The following is a 24,670-nucleotide window of genomic DNA, read 5'->3' on the forward strand; positions in this document are numbered from 1 at the left end:
ATACTGGAAAAGAGAGCGGAAAAAAAGGAACGAGAGAAAACGCGAGACGTGTAACGGTAAATCTTTCTTCCAGCTAGAAAAGTATCCCGAAAAGAGTAATAAATGCCGGCCGTGCAGCCAGTCGCTGTTCCTTTACTGCCAGAAAATTGGACCTGAAAGAACATTGGCTACGTAATTACATGTTTCTGAAGGGAAAGAATGAGAACTGGAAAACAACCGGCCATCAACCACACCTTTACCCATAGAAAATAAAGTTTCACGGGGTTGATGTAATTTTCTATTCCTGATCGATTTTACGGTACGCACTGTTGACACTATTCGATAAAAACCCTTATCGAAAATTTTCTTTAAAACTTCCAGAATTGAATTTTGAACATTTTTCATGGACGAATTATTGTTAGTCACCTGTTATGGGCTGTTACTGAATTTTCAACATGCTGCAGGATTTCTGGCGTCTTTCGGCTGACAGTGATGTCACGTGACATAACCTCTTCACTAGAATTCTTTTCTCTTACCCTAAGAACATAATCTGTTAATGGGGTGAGGAAATAATATTATAAATATTTTCTTTCTTTACATATGCTTCTACCCACTAATTTATTCGGTGTATTTTATTTCAGTAAAAATATGTGACGCATATTTTAAAATGGTGGAATAGAAACAAGACACTCGATATTGACATGCAACAAACTTCACGTATCTCACATACTGTGACAAGTCCCAACGGTCATTTTAAGATGAATGTGAATTTTGAAGGTGAAAATTTTCTTTGAAGCTTTGAAAATTGATGTTATATATTTTTAAAGTTTGACTTGTGAATGTTACTGTTACCTTTTCACTGTCAACCAAATTATCAAGTATTTGAATACTTAAATTTTTAAATATTCAAATTTTTGAACTGTCACCTTCAAACAAAATTTTCACGTTATCGAATTTCTGAAGAAAAAATTCCTAGCAGCAAATATTCGTTTTATGCAATCTAGCAAGTTTGCGGCAGCAAGCAACCGCTCTTGACGGTTTCACGAATTGTTGGCAGACCACAAAAGCTGGCTTTTAGCGAGTCGCGTTGTTTTTGTGATTATCACAACTCCCATGCGATTTTAAGAGCATTACGTGTAATCTTCGTGCTCCGTGCAGTTCTTCCTTGAACTGCGGTTCCGTAGCGATGATCACTATTACTATGTTCAAACTACGTTCTTATGCTTAAATGCAAATTAATTTTCTTGACACTTATGTAACTCCTATCTGCGGTACTAATTTTAGTACCTGGTGATTACAGAATCCTTCTTTAAACAGTGAAGTAAAGTTTCATTATACATTGTTTATAAAATTTTATATACATTTATAAATTGTTTTTTAACAAATTTTTCATCTTTCAAGATGGATCGATGAGATCGAAATACTGATAAGTGCTTTGACAACGTATCAACCACTTCGAAGAGGGATGCTTTGCTCTTTTCGGCGTGCGTTTGACAACTTCTAGCAAGAATGCCATCTTCTGGAGAAGAAATTTCGAAATACGATACGCTCTCGAGCACACAGCGTCTTGATCGTCGTTTTATCAGCCGAGTTACACAGCTCGCTGCACACAAAGACATCGAGTGTCGCGTTCATTTAAATCTTGAAAATGGTAACCGCAAATATTGACCCAGCTGAGTCATGCCGTGTGTATTCAGAAAATAACTGTTTATTGAAATTTTTGTGGGAAAGTTTGTAATACGTTGTCAGTCAGAGGGACTGGTATAGGTTAGGTATATGCTAGGCGTAGGTTATGTTAAGTATATGGTAGGTATATGTTAGGTATAGGTTATGTTAAGTATATGTTGGGTACAGGTTATGTTAAGTATATGTTAGGTACAGGTTATGTTAAGTATATGTTAGGTACAGGTTATGTTAAGTATATGTTAGGTACAGGTTATGTTAAGTATATGTTAGGTACAGCTTATGTTAAGTACATGTGAGGAACAGGTTATGTTAAGAATAACGTAATTTAGGTTAGGTTTGACTCCCTCAATTTGAACCAAACATACATCAAACTGATTTTAGAACTAAATTAAAAAGAATCAGCGAAAAAGTAAAAAATGTTAAATAAATAATCCTTTGAACTGTTTACCGCGTTTCCATTCCGAACAATTTCCAATAAAACGCACTTCATTAAAGGTGGTGAAAAATTGAATTCGATCCCGTGAAGTGAAACAATTTTATCGTTTTAATGAAACAGCCTGACGTTATTTTATGGTGAAAGAAAGCCGCAGATTTAACGGAAAATTAATTATCGGAGCGTGCCGGTAGCGTAGGGTAAAAGTTGGTCAACAAAGGTTAAATGAACGTTGCTTCACGTTGCTTAATTACTTTGTTCGAGCTCTCGATCCGTTTAATCGGTCTATCGTTCGGCAGAGCAGCGTCAATGACCGGTATGTTGTTATTAATTGTCGGCATTAATTAGCAGGATTATAATTGCGACGATCGTCACGTTGTAACGCATCCAATGAAACAGCTTCGAGCGTTAATATTTATAGTTCGATGAGCGGATTTATCTCGTTTTAGTAAATCGACGGGGATTCGTTAGGCGTTGGACAAAATGGCCGACTTTGCAAATGGCGGATGCGTTACTTAAAAGTACTTCGAAGCGACACTTATAGTACATCAATTTAAACCTTGAAGTTCAGAGAAAATCACTATGTAAACGTTTCTCGTTTTACTGCGCATTCAAGATGGCGTCCGGACAGTTAGGGCGAACAGTGATCGATTGTGACGCTGATTGACAGAACTTGATGACTTAAAAGTATTTCGAAGTGACACTTATGGTACATCAATTTAAAGCTTGAAGTTCAGAGAAAATCACTATGTAAACGTTTCTCGTTTTACTACGCATTCAAGATGGCGTCCGGACAGTTAGGGCGAACAGTGATCGATTGTGACGCTGATTGACAGAACTTGATGACTTAAAAGTATTTCGAAGTGGCACTTATAGTACATCAATTTAAAGCTTGAAATTCAGAGAAAATCACTATGTAAACGTTTTTGTGAAATTTTTAAAACAAAATGGCTGACAGATAATTACAGAAGACATCAACTGGTTTTGAGGTATATAAAGTTTGATGAACTCTGAAAATATTATAGTACCACAAAATGGAAGTCATTATGTTCCAGATTACAGATCAAAGCTTGTAAAAAGTTGTAACTCCATTACTTCTTTAATATTTTTTAATACAAAATGGCTGACAGGCAGTTACTGCAAACTTTGTCTAATTTTGAAGTGCATGAAGAGTAACATTATTTGGTGACACAAAGACATCACAAAATGGCGTCTCACCTGACGTTTCTTTAATGGTCTTAAAACAAAATGGCGGACTATTAGTTATACTAAACGTATCGATTCTGAAATATATAAAGTTTAACACAATTTGATAATATGAAGATGTTACAAAATGGCGTCTTGAAGTATAAAACTTCACAAAAATAATTCCACAAACGTTTCTATAATGGCCTTAACACAAAATGGCCGACTAATTATAGTAAACGCAACGATTTCAATATACGTCTGGCACAAATAAAGCTTAAAATGGCGATTGTCAACTTAAAGTTTAAAAATTGAAACATATACAAACAAAATAGTATATCCACTCCAAGAGCTGCAATAAAGAAACGAACGTAGAATCTTAGAAATCATATTTTCGAAGTACGCAGAGTAAGAAGAAGTAAGTACATACATACATCCTCGTCTCACCCTATCCATACGATGGAAAAGGGGTCAAACCAGCTTACAGCGTCAAAAACCACTACCTTCATCGTCCTAAAGAAACACGTTGAAAAATCTCCGTTGAGACGACTCGGAGAAACTCGCATAAACCCCCGTTTCCAGTCGTTCTGAAAGAGCAAAAGGAAATTCGGACATTCCCGAGTGCACCAGCCCGTTTTGCCTCCCGCTTTTCGCTCGCATGTTCCCTACGAAAGATCATATGTTGTGTCTTATAAATTGGCAAAATGGTCCAGTTCAGAACTAACCAAATATACCTGTTTGTAAACCGGAGAAATAGAATTACGTTGGAAGAAATTCACTTCCAGACGTTCGGATTTATGAATGCGGAAGTGGAACTGTAATAACTGTTCATACATTTGCTTGAATAAAACTTCGAGCTTAGTTGCATACAAATTTTCAGATTGTCGGTTTTCCCTGCTTTAAGTTTATACATTTTTAGTTTTTATTTTTTTTTACATAATTTATGAAATTTATGAAATATTACGAAATTTATAAAATTTAACAAAATTTATATTTACAAAATGTACGAGTTATTGTGAGGTTTATGAAATTTATGAAAATTTACTGTCTAGTATTATTATCATTATACAGTGAGGTCGTCGTAACTGATCGCTAACCTCCCTCCGTAAGTGAGCGTTCGTCTCCATCAAGCGTTAAGTTCCAAATCTACAAATTTCCAAGTTTCTCAAATTCCTTTCCCCAAATACTGAGATTCCCTTTCCCCCAATTTCACTAAAAAAGAATAAGAAAGCTGCAGCAGATAATTATCCCAATGTTTACAAAAAGGAACTAACAAAATTTACATTTACAAAATGTACGAGTTATTGTAAGGTTTATGAAATTTATGAAAATTTACTATCTAGTATTATTATCATTATACAGTGAGGTCGTCGTAACTGATCGCTAACCTCCCCCCGTAAGTGAGCGTTCGTCCCCATCAAGCGTTAAGTTCCAAGTCTTCAAATTTTCAAATTTCCAAGTTTCTCAAATTCCTTTTCCCAAACACTGAGATTCCCTTTCCCCCAATTTCACTAAAAAAGAATAAGAAAGCTGCAGCAGATAATTATCCCAATGTTTACAAAAAGGAACTAACAAAATTTTCCGCGGTAAAACTGCAGAGGTCTTTGTTTCCGTCGAAACGCCAGAAGCAGGTCCGCCGATAAAATATATTCGGGGTTAATTGATAGAGAATTGGGGTCAGGCGGAGCACGTGTTGAAGTGACTAAATATGCCAGCAACTTCTTGCTCTTGTTCCATCGTCCTTTTTGCCTCTCTCTCTCCGAATTTCGTATCAAGCTTTTTCTCCCGGTCAGCTTATCGATTTCACGCGTCCACGAAATTCTGTCGGGCCCGGAACAGCTCGGTCGGTAAATAATATTCGTACTTCCGACGTCAGAGTGTAACGCGTGCACTGGAACTTCGGCTGATAGTTTGAATTAATTTTCAGCAAGTTTGACACCGGTTCGCCGTTCACGCTTCGCCAGGTCCGCTTCAAAGGGCAGGAGACGCGGCAGTACGCTGTTTTCGCGTAATTAATTTTCAACCTGTTACGTGATTGTTCCGTTATTGTTGTTGTTAACGCCCGTTGTCTGCCGCGCGAATGCAATCGACGTCAGTCAGACATCTCGACGTATCCGCGTGTTTGCAACGATGTTACGGCAAAAGGAATTTCGACGCGACGCGGAAGAAACAATTAAACGATGGGGTATTTGTCCCGGGTTATTGACGGAAAATCGATTTGTTTGTAACTCTGTTGCGAGTTAATGCGAGCTTTTGAGCGACGCATTGACTTTAGTCAATGCAGTATCTAATAGTCGGCGTTGGAGCGATTTAGGGTGATTTGGATGGATTTGAGTGGATGTGGATTGATTTGGAATGATTTGGGTCAGTTTTAATTTGTTTAGATTGAATTGGACTGATTTGGACCGACTTGGATCGGTTTTAATATGTTTAGATTGAATTGAACTGATTTGGAAACGATTTTGATCGATTTTGACCGATGTGAGTCGAAGGCAGCCGATGTGGGGCGAACTGAACCGAATTGGACCGATATGAACCGAAGGCAGCCGAGTTAGACCGATGTGAACCGAATGCAACCGATTTGGTCGAATGTGGATTGAATTCAACCGAATTAAAACGATGTGGACCGATCTGAAGCGATGTGAACCAATTTGAACTGATGTGAACCAGTTTGAACCGATTTAAACTGATTTAAACCGATGTGAACCGATTTGAATCGATGTGAATCGATGTGAACCAATCAGTCGAATAAGATCGGCTCAGTACGGCTCAGTTCGGTTCAATTCGGTTTAGTTCGGTTTTGTTTGGTTCAGTTCGGTTTAGTTCGGTTTTGTTCAGTTCAGTTCGGTTCAGTTCGGTTCAGTTCGGTTCAGTTCGGTTCAGTTCGGTTCAGTTCGGTTCAGTTCGGTTCGGTTAAGTTCGGTACAGTTCGGCTCAGTTCGGTTCAATTCGGTTTAGTTCGGTTTTGTTCAGTTCAGTTCGGTTCAGTTCGGTTAAGTTCGGTACAGTTCGGCTCAGTTCGGTTCAATTCGGTTTAGTTCGGTTTTGTTCGGTTCAGTTCGGTTTAGTTCGGTTCAGTTCGACTTAATTCGATTGAAATTCCTTCAATTTAACTCGCATTGAACTACATCGGTTAACATCGACTAAATTCGGCTCACATCGGCTTAATTCGGCTTCCATCGATCCACATCGGTCCACAGCAGTCCACATCGCTCCAAACACATCAAAATCGATACAAACATATCCACGCCAGTTTCAAAAGATCAAAACCAATCAATCAATCCAAAAACCTTCATATCCCTTAAAAGCCATCCAAATCAATTCAAATCTCTCCCAATCGATTCCACTCTACCCAAACCACCTCAAACCACGTACTTCATCAATTTCCCGTAACCCAATAATTCAACTAATCTATCATGTCTAAAGATCAATTAATGAGCCAAGATCAGCACTCCGATCGATAATAGTCATCTTTCTAAGGTTAATCACGTAAACTCAACCACCTTGTTAAATGAAGTTCCCCAGAAGATTTCATGAAGCTCGAATTCCCCGGCCACGTTCCCGATTACATACTCAATATTCTGAGGGTTAACGATGGCACGCGCGAGTATTTCATCCTTACCGTGGAAATATGTGGAGCAGAATGTACCTACACGAAGGAGCTATGCCAGACACGGTCCGTATCGGGTATCATTAGTGACGACGGTATTCGAAGTTACATCGCGCGAATTAATTCGTTGCATCTTTCAGTGGGCATGGGAGCTACCAAGCTTTGATCACTTTCGAACGGCGTGTATAGGGTTATCGTTGGGAAATTAGGGACGTTATAGGGTGGGATTTGTTTAGTTGTATGATGTCGCTTTTGGGAATGAAACATTTCTAGGTGGAAGTTAGGGAATTTCTGAAATTTTTAATTTTGGGGAATTGGAATAATAGGGTGTCATCAAATGTCTATGTCCCAAAGTCCATATATTCCCAAATCCCTGCATCATCAAATTTCTACATCAACAAATTGCTATATTCCCAAATCCCTACATCACCAAATCCCTATATCGCTAAATCCCTGCAGCACCAAACCCCTAAATCCCCACATCCTCAAATCCTCACATCCTCAAATCCCCACATCCTCACATCCCCACATCCCCAAATCCCCACATCCCCAAATCCCCACATCCCCACATCCCCACATCCCCAAATCCCCACATCCCCAAATCCCCACATCCCCACATCCCCACATCCCCAAATCCCCACATCCCCAAATTTCCAGTCCCTAAATCCCCACATCCCCAAATCCCCACATCCCCAAATTTCCAGTCCCTAAATCCCCACATCCCCAAATCCCCACATCCCCAAATTTCCAGTCCCTAAATCCCCACATCCCCAAATCCCCACGTCCTCAAATCCCCACATCCCCAAATCCCCACATCCCCAAATCCCCACATCCCCAAATCCCCACATTCCAAAATCCCCACATCCCCAAATCCCCATATCCCCAAATCCCCACATCCCCACATCCCCACATCCCCAAATCCCCACATCCCCAAATTTCCAGACCCCTAAATCCCCACATCCCCAAATCCCCACATCCCCAAATCCCCACATCCCCAAATCCCCACATCCCCAAATCCCCACATCCCCAAATCCCCACATCCCCAAATCCCCACATCCCCAAATCTCCAGACCCTTAAATCCCTACATCACTAAGTCCCCACATCCCCAACTCTCTAGCCCCCTAAGTCCCCACATCCCCAAACATCCATGTCCCTAAATTTCTACTCTCCTCCCCAGACCACAAGTCCCACCCTGTCGCAATCCATTTTATATAATATATAGCAAAGTCCACGATCGAAGTCTCAAAGCACAGAATTAGCATAATAAAAATTTTCTGAAAGCTAAGATCACGCTAGATCACCGTTAAATCGTACATGGCCGTACACTCGTCGGGCAGTTTTCAATTATCGCCATTTACCGGCGGAAATTCATTCTCGTTATGAAATACGAGAGCCACCAGCGTCAACTGCGCTCACCGCGGCCGCGTTTCCTGTCAGCCGTCATCGAGGCGAACGACAACTTCGTCGTCGTATATTCCCGTAATGCAATCGAGTCGAATCAGCGAAGCGTGAAAACGCGAGCGAGTGGATCGTTTCAGCTTGTGACGACGATAAAACGCGAGCCACCGGCGTAGACGGTCCGGCCAGACCGGATGTAATATTCGGCTCGTCGTTTCTCTCGTAATTGTGTTCCGATGCTTGACGATGCACTTCAGTTCGACAATTTTGCGCGATTAACGCCTTGTTGAGCCCTAAAGTTACATCGTTCTTTGTGAATGTGATTACTGTGCACGCTCGACGAGTGAACGTCAGATAAATGGCCGCTCGGTGCGGTCATACCTAATTGCCTCGCGAATGAAGCACTCGAGTGTAATATAGGCTTCTTTGGGATAATTATGATATATATACATGTTACCTTGAATGTTTTTAAGGACATATACTTTATATATTCAAATTTTTTGGTCCATAATTTTTTGGTTTGAAATTATCAGATTGTCAAACTTTAAAGTTAGAGTCAGTTCGATAATTTTGTACCATTAATGCCTTGTTGAGACCTAAAGTTACATTGCACTTTGAGTGGCAATAATGTTGCAAGCAATCACTGTGTACGCTCGACGAGTGCCCGCCAGATAAATGTTCGCCAGTCAAATGTCCACTAGATAAATGACCTCCAGCTAAATGTCCGCTAGATAAATGTCCACCACAAATTTTCCAAAATTTCAAAACACGATTTCCGACTAAAACACACTCTCACAAATCACGAAATCTTTCAAACTCCTTAATCACAAGAGTATCGCCCGATGAAAGCAGCGCTTTGCAACGTCGAAAAATCGCCCACAAAGGTTCGCGGCCATAAAAGGGACAAGTGAAACGAACAGAAATAATTGTTAGACTAACACAATGGTGCCTTTTCGAGGCAAGAAATGAACCGCGTAATGAGTAGCAGCCTGGCATCGACATTTAATTCGCTTATTAACAATTCTCACGGTGAAGAGCCAATTGGACTTTGTTTCACAGTAACTGCTTCTGGTTTCGAATATTCATTCGCCATTGAATAATGCGAATACCCTAGAGGCTGGAAGTGCTGGCTGAATGCGTTTAATTATAATACGCGTGCGATTCATGGCTGAGCTTCGACGAATGACGAACACCGAATGCAAATGCATATTTTTTGACCGGACTAATATCTTAATGCGTTGTGTATTTCTCCTCATTTTCGATATTATCGAACGAATTGTTCGGTGGAATTATAGAGAACTCCATTGTGAGCGGTTTCGAAATTTGTTGCCTGTTTTAAGGGAGACGGAGAGGATGTGGGATGTGGGGATTTTGGACACTCTTCTGTTCATATCTCTATATTCTCAAATCTCTGCATCCACAAATCTCTACATCCTCAACTCACCAGACCCACAAATCCTTGCATCCTCAAATTCCACCATGCTTTAATCTTCTACGTCCCCAAATTCCTAAACCCTCAAATCCCTATATCTCCAAATCCCTACTCTCAAATCTCTATATCCTCCAATCCCATCATCATCAAATCTTCTACATTCTCAAATCTCTACATCCTCAAATCTCTAGACCCCCAAATCCTTGCATCCCCAAATCTCTACATCCTCAACTCTCTAAATCCACAAATCCTTGCATCCCCAAATTCCACCATCCCCAAATCTCTACATCCTCAACTCTCTAGACCCACAAATCCTTGCATCCTCAAATTCCACCATGCTTTAATCTTCTACGTCCCCAAATTCCTAAACCCTCAAATCCCTACATCTCCAAATCCCTAAACTCTCAAATCTCTATATCCTCCAATCCCATCATCATCAAATCTTCTACATTCTCAAATCTCTACATCCTCAAATCTCTAGACCCCCAAATCCTTGCATCCCCAAATTCCACCATCCTCTAATCTTCTACGTCCCCAAATCCCTAAACCCTCAAATCCCTACATCTCCAAATCCCTAAACTCTCAAATCTCTATATCCTCCAATCCCATCATCATCAAATCTTCTACATTCTCAAATCTCTACATCCTCAAATCTCTAGACCCCCAAATCCTTGCATCTCGAAATCCCTACATCCCCAAATTTCTCCATCCCTAAATGACTAAACCCCCAATCCCTACATCCCCAAATCTTCTATATCCCTAAATCTCTACATCCCCAAATCCCTGCATCCTTAAATCTCCAAACCCCCGAAATTCCTTAATCCTGAAATCCCCTAATCTCCAAATCCCCGCCCCTCAAAACAACCCCCTCCCCCAACATTTGATACACAAATTCAGAATTTAAATACTCATTAATTAACTTCCCATTGCAGACTTATTAAAACTTCTACCGCCCCAGTAGATTTTGCTGAAATCAACGAGCAGCAAGTCGAAAGCCCCCTGTCAGGGCAGCAGTAAGAAGGTTCTAGTCGAAAGCCGTTTTTCACATCGAACAAATTGAATCTTCAATAAATCCCAGTATCCCGTCGATCACTCGATGAAATCCGCTTAAAACGTTCGACGAGGAATCAGGCTCGATTAAAAGGCCACGCCCCGGTACATGTTAATTCTTCGTTCGACAGCATTAAACACGGCGTTGTTTGACGTCGCTCGTTGAAATACGGGGCATCATCATCGAACGATTACTCGCGATTTACACGCGTCGAAAGCTTTCACCCTTGTTGTTTCACCTATTTCTGTCTTCCTCTTTTTTTCACGGACGTTACAGATTGTCGAGCGTGTCTTAATACGATGAAATATCGCACCGTACGGGGCACGTATCGAATCGGCGAATATAAATCGTAAATATTTATCGTGGAAGTTCGACAGTGATTAAGTTATACGACTGTAAGGATATTAGCGAGCACAGGTGTATCTTCGATCGTCAAACTGCAGGGGAAACAAGAAAAATCGGAAGCTGAATGTTTGCTTGGGGCTTTGCCGAGCAATTTTATTTGGACGTGTCGAACGATGTTTATCTCTAGTTCTCGAAATTTAATTCACGAAGGCATTAAAATATAACTTGTTCTTATTTTGTGAGTTTGTTTTTATTACGAGGCTTACGTATTTAAAATATAATTTGAATTCGGGGCTTAAATGTAATTGATACAGACCTGGATTACATATGTAAAATTGTTTAATAAAATTTGGAATATTTTGTTTAAAATAATTGTTCTAATAATTTGGCTTATTTTAGTTTAACAGTTATTTAAAAAATCGTGATGAGGTAATTATTTTTTAATGATATTTAAATGATTTAAATAATTAAATAACGAGTAATTATTATAATAAATATTCGTCTCATGTTTGAAATAAATAGTTATTGAATATTAACTAATTTTATTTCAGTATTAAACTAATTTATTTTAACTCGATACTTGAATAAATCATATCACGATTCAAATCTCCCGCTCTTGAGTCTTCAAAATGGCCGACACATATGACACGAAGTTCTCCACCTCACAACTTTTTTAATACTTTTGACGTGAACAAAAGAATTATATTTACACAAAAGTACATACATTATAAAATCTGTGTGGCAGAATTTGTTTTATTATACATATATGTATATTAACTACACATATATAAATATATGGAACAATGCATTATTCTGAAATATTTTAATCTTGACGAAATAAAATAATAACAATAAAATAATGAAATGAACTGCAATACTAGTCAAATTATAACAAAATAAAATAAAATTAAAATTAAATTTGAATATAACTCTGAAATTTCTAACATATACGCGTACATATAAGCGTAGCTCGAGTATTGTAAACCGGCCAAAAATAGAATAGCGTAAATATAAAAAGGCAATCAACGTCATAACTCATTAGGTACATGCGATTTCCTGGAAAAAGCATCAACAGTAACAGTTTTTCTCCGTTCGCCGATCAAAAAGCAATCAATCGAGCGCAATCGTTTCGGTATCCATCGGGCATAAACGAAAAAGGATACACGCGTAGCTTAATTATCAATTTTCCAACGGATCATAGATACGTTTTCTGCGCTCGTCACATATCGACGCTTGCAAATCGCGCGTTCTAACAAACGATATTTTTAGACCGAACAATTTCGGATGCCACCTGTATCCCTTTCGAATAAAACCGTGCTGATATAAAACCGTCTTTTTCTCTCTCTTTCGGCCGTTCTCTGTTCCGGTTGCGCCAGAATTAAATTCGAGGCAGGTCCGAATGGACGATTTTCACCGGAACAATTAAATTTCCCCGTAACGAGGTTATCAAGTCGGACAGTGTTTATTTTTTATAGACACGTCGTAACGCGATATACAAAATGTTATAACGGCGAACGGACTCGTGCGGAAATGGGACGGGGAAAAATTCGTTGAAAATATTTGGAAATTTAGTGTTATTACAGGATGATATTGGGTTTTACGGATTATATCGGAACGGTATAATATATGGCCATGCGTTTCTATTATCATGCGTGGACGTAATTACACGTCGCATAGCTGCGTATTATAATGCTACGATATATGGCCACGCGTTTCCATTACCGTTATTTGACTGCATATTTTATGGACACATGTATATATTTTCACTCGTTATATGACCGTGCGTATCTATTTCCATGCGTTATATAGCCACATGTTTTTATTACCACTCGTTATATAGTCTCGCGTTATATGGCCACGCGATTTTAACAGCATGCGTTATATGACGACGCGTTTCAATTTCCACGCGTTTCTGCTACTTCACAATATATGACCTCGCATTATATGGCCACGCGATGTTAACAGCACTCGCTAAATGACGACGCGTTTCAATTTCTACGCGTTGGTATTTCCACGTGTCTCTGTCATTTCACGATATATGACCTCGCGTTATATGGCCACGTGATTGTAATAGCTCGCATTATGTGACAATACGTTTCAATTTCTACGTGTTGGTATTACCGCGCGTTTCTGGTTACTACACAGTATATAGCCACTTGTTATATATCCTCGCGTTATATTGCCGTGCGTTGTTAATAGTACGCATTGCATAACCACGTATCTCTGTTTCCACGTGTTTCTATTTCCACGCAATATATAGCCACTCGTTTCTACTACTTCATGATATATGGTCTCGCGTTATATGGCCATGCGTTATTAATAGTACGCATTGTATAACCACGTATCTCTGTTTCCACGTGTTTCTATTCCCACACAATATATGGCCGCTCATTTCTATTACTTCATGATATATGGTCTCGCGTTATATGGCCATGCGTTATTAATAGTACGCATTGTATAACCACGTATCTCTGTTTCCATGTGTTTCTATTCCCACACAATATATGGCCGCTCATTTCTATTACTTCATGATATATGGTCTCGCGTTACATGGCCATGCGTTATTAATAGTACGCATTGTATAACCACGTATCTCTGTTTCCACGTGTTTCTATTTCCACGCGATATATAGCCACTCGTTTCTGTTACTACACGGTATATTGTCTCTCGTTATATGGCCATGCGTTTTTAATAGTACGCATTGTAGAACTACGTATCTCTGTTTCCACGTGTTTTTATTTCCACGCGATATATAGCTACTCGTTTCTGTTACTACACGGTATATTGTCTCTCGTTATATGGCCATGCGTTTTTAAGAGTACACATTGTATAACCACGTATCCCTGTTTCCACATGTTTCTATTTCCACGCAATATATGGTCACTCGTTTCTATTACTTCACAATATATGGTCTCTCGTTATATGGCCACGCGTTTTTAATAGTACGCATTGCATAACCACGTATCTCTATTTCCACGTATTTCTATTTCTTCGCCATGCGTTTGTACTACCATGTAATGTATGACCACGCGTTATATGGTCACGTATTTTTATTACCACGTGTTATATGACCATTCAAATCTACGTTATTCGAAGGCAATTCAAATTGCAATTTGAATAATCAATTGTAGGGTGTCATTCTACATATGATCATTTGCACTGAGGTACTTAACGCGTAACTGCTACTCCTTCATTCTACCAACAATGTCCGTCCTGATACCAACAGGTATATAAAATTACAAAGCTCATGAATTCCGTGGAACGCACATGTGTCAAAGCGTTAAGCGTCCTACAAATTGAACTAACGAAGATGCAAAATTTGTTCGTAATTTTTTACATAATAATATTGTATGATATTGATTGATGATTTCTGTTAATTAAATATAATAACATGTATGGTTGTTGTAAATTAAATATAGTAATATAAATAATTATTGCAAATTAAATATAATAATATATATTTGTTTATTGTAAATTAAATATAATGATATACATGATTATTATAAATTAAATATTGTTGTAAATATTATAAAAGTTGTACGATGTAATAGGCAGAATTTTACGTTCCTTCGAAAAGGTCAATAAGTAATGACGTGACCTTTGGCATTTGCGAACGTTGTTGGTTTATCGTGGATGTTTATATACGGGCCACGTTTTTCGGTCTGATGAATATTTGTCGTTCGTCGTTCATGATAAATGGTGCACAGCATGGAAACGCGTTATTCAGGCTAATGGGGACACTTGATTGGCACAGGATTAGGGAATTTTCGTGCGATAGAAATGAACTCGCGTAAATAGAGAAGTGTGTTGTATAGGAAAATAATTTATTTCTGGGTTAATCGATACTACAGGGAGAGTGTTTTGTGGGTTAATTACCTATTAAAATTATTATTTAGGCTAATTGTGCGTAAAGGGACATGTAAAAATTATTATTTCCTGGTTACAAGCAAAAGTTTTCTCACTTTTCAATGTCCCAATTCCTTTTAACAACTTTTTAATTTGAAAACTTTTATTTTTACAAATTTTCAAATTTACAAATTTCAATTTACAAATTTTTCGATTTTTAAGTTTTCGATCTTTCAAATTCTAATATTTAATTAGCCATGTTTGTAAATTTTTACTTTTGTACTTGCAAACACTTCACATCCCTAGATTTCCCAAATTCCTAGATTTCTTAATTCCTATTCTCTTTAAATTTCTACGTTTTCAAATTCCAAATCTCCAAATTCCTAGACCCCCAAATACTCAAATTTCTGTATCTACCTCCCTTCATAAATGATCGTCACAAATATCTACATCCCTTCATAAAAGATCGTCACAAATATCTACGTCCCTTCATAAATGATCGTCAAAAATATCTACGTCCCTTCATAAATGATCGTCACAAATATGTACGTCCCTTCATAAATGATCGTCACAAATATCCACGTCCCTTCATAAATGATCGTCAGAAATATCTACGTCCCTTCATAAATGATCGTCACAAATATCTACGCCCTTCACAAAAGATCGTCACAAATATCCACGTCCCTTCATAAATGATCGTCAGAAATATCTACGTCCCTTCATAAATAATCGTCACAAACATCTACGTCCCTTCATAAATGATCGTCAGAAATATCTACGTCCCTTCATAAATGATCGTCACAAATATCTACGCCCTTCATAAAAGATCGTCACAAACATCTACGTCCCTTCATAAATGATCGCCTCAAATATCTACGTCCCTTCATAAATGATCGTCACAAATATCTACGTCCCTTCATAAATGATCGTCACAAATATCTACGTCCCTTCATAAATGATCGTCACAAATATCTACGTCCCTTCATAAATGATCGTCACAAACATCTAAGTCTCTTCATAACTGATCGTCGTCCATCTTCACCAATTTCTGAAACTTAGTTTCTAACAACCCCACAAGACCAAAGAAATATCATACAACGATGATAATTATTGTGTCCACGTCCATGGATCGCACATATGAACTGTAGATATGTTTATAATAACAGAGAACACATCACACACGCGATTCTGTGCCGCGAATACATTGATCACAATCGCTGCACGATGTTTCTTTGTTTTCGTCGACGGTCGCCTTCCTAAGACCCGATGCACACGAGTGACCTTTTTCCGAGCGATTTCGTTACGATTATATGTCACTTTTCGTTGCTTTTCGCTGAAAAAACAAAAGAAGACTTATGATCACAGCGAGATCGCATGGAAAAGAGTCGCTCATGTGCATTGGACCTAAACGTAGCAACTATCGTGATAACTGATCGCGCCTGAACTTAAACGACGCTCAGTTACGGCGAGTTCAGTGTCTATTAATAATATTTTAGGTATAGTGAACTGATCTATATATTGTTTTTAACTTTAATAATCGTTTAACTTGACTAAATAATGTGTTCAATGTAAATGAAGCAACATTCGCGATTACTGATCGCACCCGAACTTAAAAGACGCTCAGTTACGGCAAGTTCAGTGTCTGTTAATAGTATTTCAAGTATAGTGAACTAATCTACATATTGTTTTTAACTTTAATAATTATTGAGCTTGACTAAATAATGTATTCAATCGAAATGAAGCTACTCTCACAATAACTGATCGCTCAAACTTAAACGACGCTCAGTTACGGCGAGTTCAGTATCTGTTAATAGTATTTGAAGTATAGTGAACTGATCTATACATTGTTTTTAACTTTAATAATCGTTTAACTTGACTAAATAATGTGTTCAATGTAAATGAAGCAACACTCGCGATAACTGATCGCTCAAACTTAAACGACGCTCAGTTACGGCAAGTTCAGTGTCTGTTAATAGTATTTCAAGTATAGTGAACTGATCTATACATTACTTTTAACTTTAATAATCGTTTAGCTTGACTAAATAATGAATTCAATCGAAATGAAGCTACTCTCGCGATAACTGATCGCTCAAACCTAAACGACGCTCAGTTACGGCGAGTTCAGTGTCTGTTAATAGTATTTCAAGTATAGTGAACTGATCTATACATTACTTTTAACTTTAATAATCGTTTAGCTTGATTAAATAATGAATTCAATCGAAATGAAGCTACTCTCACGATAACTGATCGCTCAAACTTAAACGACGCTCAGTTACGGCAACTCTACTGTCTGTTGACAGTATTATAAATACAGTGAATTCATACATCGTTTTCAACTTTAATAATCATTCAACCTTGACTAAATAATCTATTGAGTCTAAAAAGAGTAACTCTCACGATAACTGATCGCACTCGAACTTAAACGCTCAGTTACGGCGACTCTTACAGGCAAACCGATACTTTTTCCACTGTACGCCTCACGCACCAATTCCTGTGTCATCTACGGTATCCAGTACAGTTATTCCTCGCAATAATTTGTCCTAAGATGAATCATTATAGAAACTGAAAATGGAATGTGTCAGGAATCAGCATCCCGCTCCAGCCTGTTTCTGCCGTACCCGACAGCCGTGTTCCGTGCATGACGGATCGATCTGGCAGGAAAAAAAGGCAATTCCCGTTCAACGGGAAAAGGGAGCAATAATCTCTGGTCGCGATTGCTGATTCGAGGCACGGCGCACCGATCGAACGCCATTTCAAAGGGTAAATCCGATTCGACTGTCCGCAACGGCGGCGGATCATAAATAAACGCTTGCCGAGGCACGGATACCCCGGTGCCGGTTTGTCATCCGTGGAGGTCATCCCGTAGTCCTGACAAAGCGTTCGTCGCCATTTTAAAAATGCACGTCACGCAGCCACGGGTTATACATGTCTTCGGTACAACTCGAAAGATCCGACCGAGCCGTTCATTAATTCACCGCTCCTACCGTGGCTGTATTTGACCGGTCACGTTGACAGTTCGCGTCCGTCTTCTTGTGGGAATCGTAAATCATAGGCTGATGGACAAGTTGGGAGAAAGACTGGATCATTGATGTGAATTTTGCTGGATAATTTCGGCCTGTTTGGTGATGATGGAAGTTGCGGTAACAAATGCGGTGGCAACAGGGCCGGCGCTATTTTAACGGGCGCCCTGGGCATTTTCGAGCCCTTGGAGGTTTCTCGCTGATATTTTTTGACGTTTTTTTTTCTTCTATTTTTTTTCTTCTCTGATTGATGGTATGTGTTTGAAATTTATTTCTTTTGAGTTATATTTTGTGTGGAATAAAATTAGTTAAAGTTTACAAGTTGGAGGAAGATTAACACGAATCTCCGCAAGGAATTTAACGCGAGGCAAACTTTTGAACGAGGATTCTGAGACTCATTTGCATTCAAAAGAGATCTCGGCATATCGTGAATAAACACGATGCCTATGTGCGAGAAGAGATTTCACCGCGGGTATTAGTTCGATAATCCCTTTCCGATGAGGAGACGATCTCTCCCTATTTATCCGCGAATAGTTATCGAAAATCGCGTCTACGTGGAATTAGTTTGAAATTTATTTTCAACAGAGCCGACAACATTTCGCTTTTCGGTTCGTTTGCGTTTTCCAATTAAATCTGTTTGCCGACAAAACGAACGTACGCTCGTTTTGTCTTTGCCGTTTGAATTAATCACGCCGGAAAGTATAAGAGAGAAAAATCCAGAGGAATTAAATTACTAAAGCGGCGCTGGCTGTTTTTTTAATTATGAAAGTAGTTCGAACAATTTCGTTCTTTTTAATTCAACGAACAAAATACGATATATTTTAATGGATCTCTGGGAAAATTTGAGGTATTTGGGTCTGATCAAATATTGACATATTAATTAACTACATGAGATTACATATGTAATTATGTTATCATATAATGTAGGAATTTAAAAATTTTTTTGAAAATTGAAGAATTTGGGAAGTTTTCAAAAATGTAGCAATTTTAATAATTTTCAAAAATGTAGCAATTTTAATACTTTTCAAAAATGTAGCAATTTTAATACTTTTCAAAAATGTAGCAATTTTAATCATTTTTAAAAATGTAGCAATTTTAATCATTTTAAAAAATGTAGCAATTTTAATCATTTTCAAAAATGTAGCAATTTTATCAATTTTCAAAAATGTAGCAATTTTAATAATTTTCAAAAATGTAGCAATTTTAATCATTTTCAAAAATGTAGCAATTTTAATCATTTTTAAAAATGTAGCAATTTTAATCATTTTCAAAAATGTAGCAATTTTAATCATTTTCAAAAATGTAGCAATTTTAATCATTTTCAAAAATGTAGTAATTTTATCAATTTTCAAAAATGTAGCAATTTTAATAATTTTAAAAAATGTAGAAATTTTAATCATTTTCAAAAATGTAGGAATTTTAATAATTTTCAAAAATATAGGAATTTTAATCATTTTCAAAAATGAAGCAATTTTAATAATTTTCAAAAATTAAAACAATTTTAATAATTTTCAAAAATAAAGCAATTTTAACAATTTTCAAAAATAAAGCAATTTTAACAATTTTCAAAAATAAAGTAATTTTAACAATTTTCAAAAAATTGATGAATTTGAGGAATTTTCAAAAATGTAGAAATTTTTAAAATATTGAGGGTTAAACATTTAAAAAATTGTTATTGTATATAAAAATTATGTTCATAAATATTATAGTATGATATTATAATAAATAACTAAAATATTGCAGTATAATATTATAATAAATAATTCATACATATTACAGTATATTATAATAAATAATTCACAAATAATATAGCATAATATTGTAATAAGTAATTTTGAAATATTACACTACAACATTACAGTAAATAATATTTAAATATTGCAATATAATATTATAATAAAAAATACACAAATACTACAGCGAAGTATTATAATAAATAATTCATAAATATTGCAGTATGATATTATAATAAATAATACCCAAATATTGTAATATAATATTATAACAAATTTGACATAAATCCTATAGTATATTATAATATATAAATATTTTACTATATTAGAAAAATACAACATATGAATTGGGGTAGTTCAAAAAATTTTGTCACCCCCTAATTATTTTACTGACCTATAAATTTCTAAACTGAACCCCACAGTACTATTCCTACACAACACAACCTTCTATAGAAACAAAAATTGTTGAGCTATATAAATATTATAACAAATTATTTTATTTTCAAGTATCCTTGATGCACCAAAAAAAAATTTCTCAAAAGTAACAGTTTTAATCTCATAAATAGAAGGAACATAAATCGCAGATCTTAGCTGAAATAGTGTTTAAGAGATTTCAAGAGATTTTGCGTCTCTACAACCCCTTTAGAGCGATATGGATTACTAGGTCACACCGCGAGGAGCTGAGTGCAAGAGTGACCCACTCTTTCGACCAAATTCCAACTACATTTTCATTACACACGCTCTCAAGCTTCTCGCAAACGACTAAGAATTTTTATTACAAAAATTATTTGATATAATCTCAGCTTTCAGCGACGATCGGAAGGCTCGTTAAAAACGCTTCTTTTGGAATTACTCGTAAGCCAACGTTGCTTTGATATTTTTTTAAAATCTTCTACTCACCGAAATTTAACGAACAGAAAAACTCGGATGCTGTGATCCGAATGTTTCTCGTTTAGTTCGAGGATTCTGCAGAAACTGATAGATTGTACGCATTAATTTTTAAGACGTGGAAATAGAGGGTGAATAACGAAGCTATTTCTGGAGTTAAAAATATTGGTTTAAAATAATTTATCAAAAGGTAATTTTAGTTTATTAAAATGATACATCGAGGAGAATATTGCGTGTGACTAAATGGGGTTTGAAGAGTTTGAGAAAGGGAAGAATTTAAAGAGAACAAAATGGAGGGCGAATGAACGGAACAATAGAGAAAAATAAAATTGCTTTGAAATTTATCAAAAGGTAATTTTATTAAAATGCACGTCGAAATGTTGTAGCTGAAATTTACAAATCGACAGTAAATCATTTTGCAAAATAGTGTGATACGGTAACAAATAAGTGTCAAATATTAATGTGAATAACTGTATACGTGCATACAGGGTGATTCTAAACGCGCTTTAAATTACTCGTGAAGTATTAAAAAATAGATGTAACAAAAGTGACGCGATGCGAAGCGTAGTAATAATCAGTATCGCCATTTGACCTTCCCGCGACACGGAGGTCTTTTGGTAGTAACAACCACAGCTTAATGACGCAGTTAGAAAGAGTATCAAACGCTAAATAAAAAAGTATTAAGGCACACAGTTCCAAAAATGAATAATTACCGATATCAGTGTTAAGCTTCGGTCCAACCGCGTTTTAAAACGGTCCAAAGTTCAAACCGTAAAATAATGACCGAAATCAGTTTAAAACCGTCCAAAGCAACAAATACGAACAGTGTCCGTATTAACGAAAGTATGCAAATCTTCAATGGCCCCATCGAAAAATAATTATCGATGCGACAATTCATGGCGAGGGTTTAAAGGAACAACTCCCGGCTTCATCGATACGTCGTCCATTTTCTCTAATTGCACGCCGTTTGAATATTTATGCGCCGTCTCTACTTACAGACGACAAACAGCAACACGGATACGTAATAACCGTTTGAAACGCGATAATGATCGACGACACGGTTACTCAAATACCGAAAGTCAAGCTTAACGAACATCCGTGCAGAATTGTGCTGGATTAATAAATATATACGTATACGTGTACATCGTCGATAATCGCTCGAAACGTACGGTTCATCAACGTGCTCTTCGTCAACGTTTCGGAACACGGCAAAGTTTTAAATACCCTCGTTAATTATTGCTAATTGCCTTGCGCGGGACAGCAAAGCGGACCATTTTCTCTTGTGGATCAACGATACGTATCATTGTTCAGTTTTTCGCTCCTTTTTTCGACGATTTTATGGGGAAATTCTGGTCCACTGATAATCTGTTTAAATTGCGACTATGTCGCAGAAATTGGATTATGCTCAATAAATCATTTATTTTGGTACCGAAAGCCGATTTTAAATAAATGTTTATACAAACTTACAAATTGAGAAATTTATAAAATTCTCCCGTCGCAAATTCACCGAGCTATTTCTGGAAATTTGTCGCGAATTATTCTCGATTCCCCAGAGTTGAACGCCTGAAATAATTTTCCGTCCCCTCTAAAGTCTTCCGAGGAATATTATTCGCAGTTCTATCCGATTTTCACTTGGAAATGCCGTCTCTGACAAAAAAATTCTCTGTCTTTCGATATATTGTCGCGGCGCGTTACGACACATTCGCGCCGGCGAAAAATTTTCTCAACTGCTTTCTCGAATTCCCTGAGCTTCGAGATGGGCACGGGCTCATCTTAAATCTTCCACGCAAGAATTCTGGTTTGATATTCCGTCTGTTTTCGGAGCTACATTCTGCTTTATTCTTCTATCGATTGCTCAAGGGAGCGGAGTCGAGAAAATGGAACATCTGCGAGCACTCTGTACTCGCTTTCATTAAAATTATTTTATTCCCTGCCGAAATTATTCTGTACTAAATACACCGTGTATAAATCTCTTTCGACTTTAATAAATAATATCTTTCGAAACGTTGATGTTCACATTTCGAGTTTATCTCATACTTTTTGTGGTATGTCTAGTTTCAGATAATTAAGGTTCTTTTTGATAAAGAGTTATGATTATATACGTTTCCCCGTTCACCTGAAGGGTTTAAATAAATAGATTCGTAGATAATTAATTATACGAGCAGATAACACAACTGAAACAGTCAGGCGAATACATTATTTGTTGATGTGCGATGTGCATATTTTTGGAGGTCCATAAAAAGGCTATGTGTGAAATAATGGATGATGGGGGTTTTAAAACTATTGGTTTGGTTATTTTTCTTCAAATACAGATAGCGTTTCAAGAGCCATACTCTTATACCGCTTCCTCCCACTGTGGGATCCCGCCCTCCTCCATATCTCCTTCTTCAGCCACTTTACGGCACTTTTGACAATTTTTCTGTAGGTTTTGACCCATTCTAAGAAAGTTTGATTCTCTGACAAAAAGTCGTATCGCGCACGGTTTGGCCGGAATCTATATAGGCATGTATGACGCCGGCGGATCCTGCCCTCATCAACATCCCCTCTGTTAGCCACCATACGGCACTTTTGACAATTGTTCCGTAGGTTTTGACCCATTCTAAGAAAGTTTGATTCTCTGACAAAAATTTGTATCTCGCACGGTTTGGCCGGAACCGACATAGGCAGGTATGACGCACCGTGTGCGCCCGCATGTTTCAGGATCGAATAAGGCCGTGCCGCACAAATGATATGTCAGAAGGTACCAAGATTACACGAAGGCAATGTGTAACTAATCTGGATTGCACTAGACGCGTATTCACAGTCTAAATCCATGTTATTTTGTCGCTGTAACAATACCTTTCAAAACGCCATTATATTCAGTTAGCGTATTTTATTTTTGTGGTGTGTCTAGTTTCAAACCAAATAGTTGCGGTTTTCGTGTTCGATCAAAAGTAAAACGCGTGTCTTGTGGAAACTTACTATGTCTAACGCGATACGTTTTGGTTCTTTGGGAAAAACGCGAGTCATGGTTGACAGAACCATCGATTGCAAGAATCGCTTCGGAAGACAATGCTATTTAGTGGGATCATGAGCTGAAACCACGTGAAAGTAGTTCATACCCATCGCTACCGTCAACGAATTAGGGAGGACACAATTTGAAACCATGTGAAAACAGTTCATACCCATCGCTACCGTCAACGAATTAGGAAGGACACAATTTGAAACCATGTGAAAACAGTTCATACCCATCGCTACCGTCAACGAATTAAGGAGGACACAATTTGAAACCATGTGAAAACAGTTCATACCCATCGCTACCGTCAACGAATTAAGGAGGACACAATTTGAAATCATGTGAAAACAGTTCATACCCATCGCTACCGTCAACGAATTAGGAAGGACACAATTTGAAACCATGTGAAAACAGTTCATACCCATCACTACCGTCAACGAATAATCAGTTTGAACCATGCATAGAAAAGTCCAGATTGGGCTAAAAGACACGGAAAAGTGATTTTGCAACACAACGCCGCATCACACACTGCGAAAACGGTTAAAGTTACAATTTCTGCACTTGTTTGGTCTTGCCCCACCCGCCATACCAGACTTGACCCTTTCGGACTACCACTTGTCAATGGCTCACTTTTACAGGAACACAACAGTTACGAAGGTATCGATGGCTCGATTTCTCTCAAAATGTGAACAATTAGGGAGGGCACAATTTGAAGGGCATAGTCAGTGATGGTGCTAGAATTATTAACCGGTACACCAAGAGTACTTCTTTGTGAATAAGCAAATAGCATGAACAGTATAAATTTGTTACTATTTCTATTATAAAATTCATACTGTACATAAACTTGTATTAAATTAGCAAACTGTATAGGGTTCATATAATGTACAGTTATGGAGTACATGCGTATGCACAGTTATGGAGTACATGCGTATGTACAGTTATGAAGTCTATGTATATGTGCAGTTATGGAGTCCATGCGTATGTACAGTTATGGCGTCCATACGTACGTACAGTTATGAAGTCCATGCGTACGTACAGTTACGAAGGTACTTGGTACCGGTACTTAAA

General features: G+C 37.6%; 1 protein-coding gene and 2 long non-coding RNA genes across 7 annotated transcripts in view; 2 read left to right on the forward strand and 1 right to left on the reverse strand.

The window, feature by feature from the left end:
- sns (sticks and stones) overlaps window positions 1-24,670 on the forward strand; it is a 623,114-nt gene that overhangs the window by 517,149 nt on the left and 81,295 nt on the right. The window lies entirely within an intron of this gene.
- Window positions 20-686, reverse strand: LOC143265453 (uncharacterized). Its single transcript, XR_013040041.1, has 3 exons — window positions 594-686; window positions 406-516; window positions 20-152 (listed from the first exon to the last, which is right to left on the reverse strand). It is a non-coding gene; the product is annotated as an uncharacterized LOC143265453 (long non-coding RNA).
- LOC143265452 (uncharacterized) lies at window positions 141-2,649 on the forward strand. The gene is made up of 4 exons (XR_013040040.1): window positions 141-269; window positions 361-540; window positions 621-1,300; window positions 1,381-2,649. It is a non-coding gene; the product is annotated as an uncharacterized LOC143265452 (long non-coding RNA).

This window comes from Megachile rotundata, chromosome 11, assembly GCF_050947335.1.
Source record: "Megachile rotundata isolate GNS110a chromosome 11, iyMegRotu1, whole genome shotgun sequence".
NCBI classification, from domain to species: domain Eukaryota; kingdom Metazoa; phylum Arthropoda; class Insecta; order Hymenoptera; family Megachilidae; genus Megachile; species Megachile rotundata.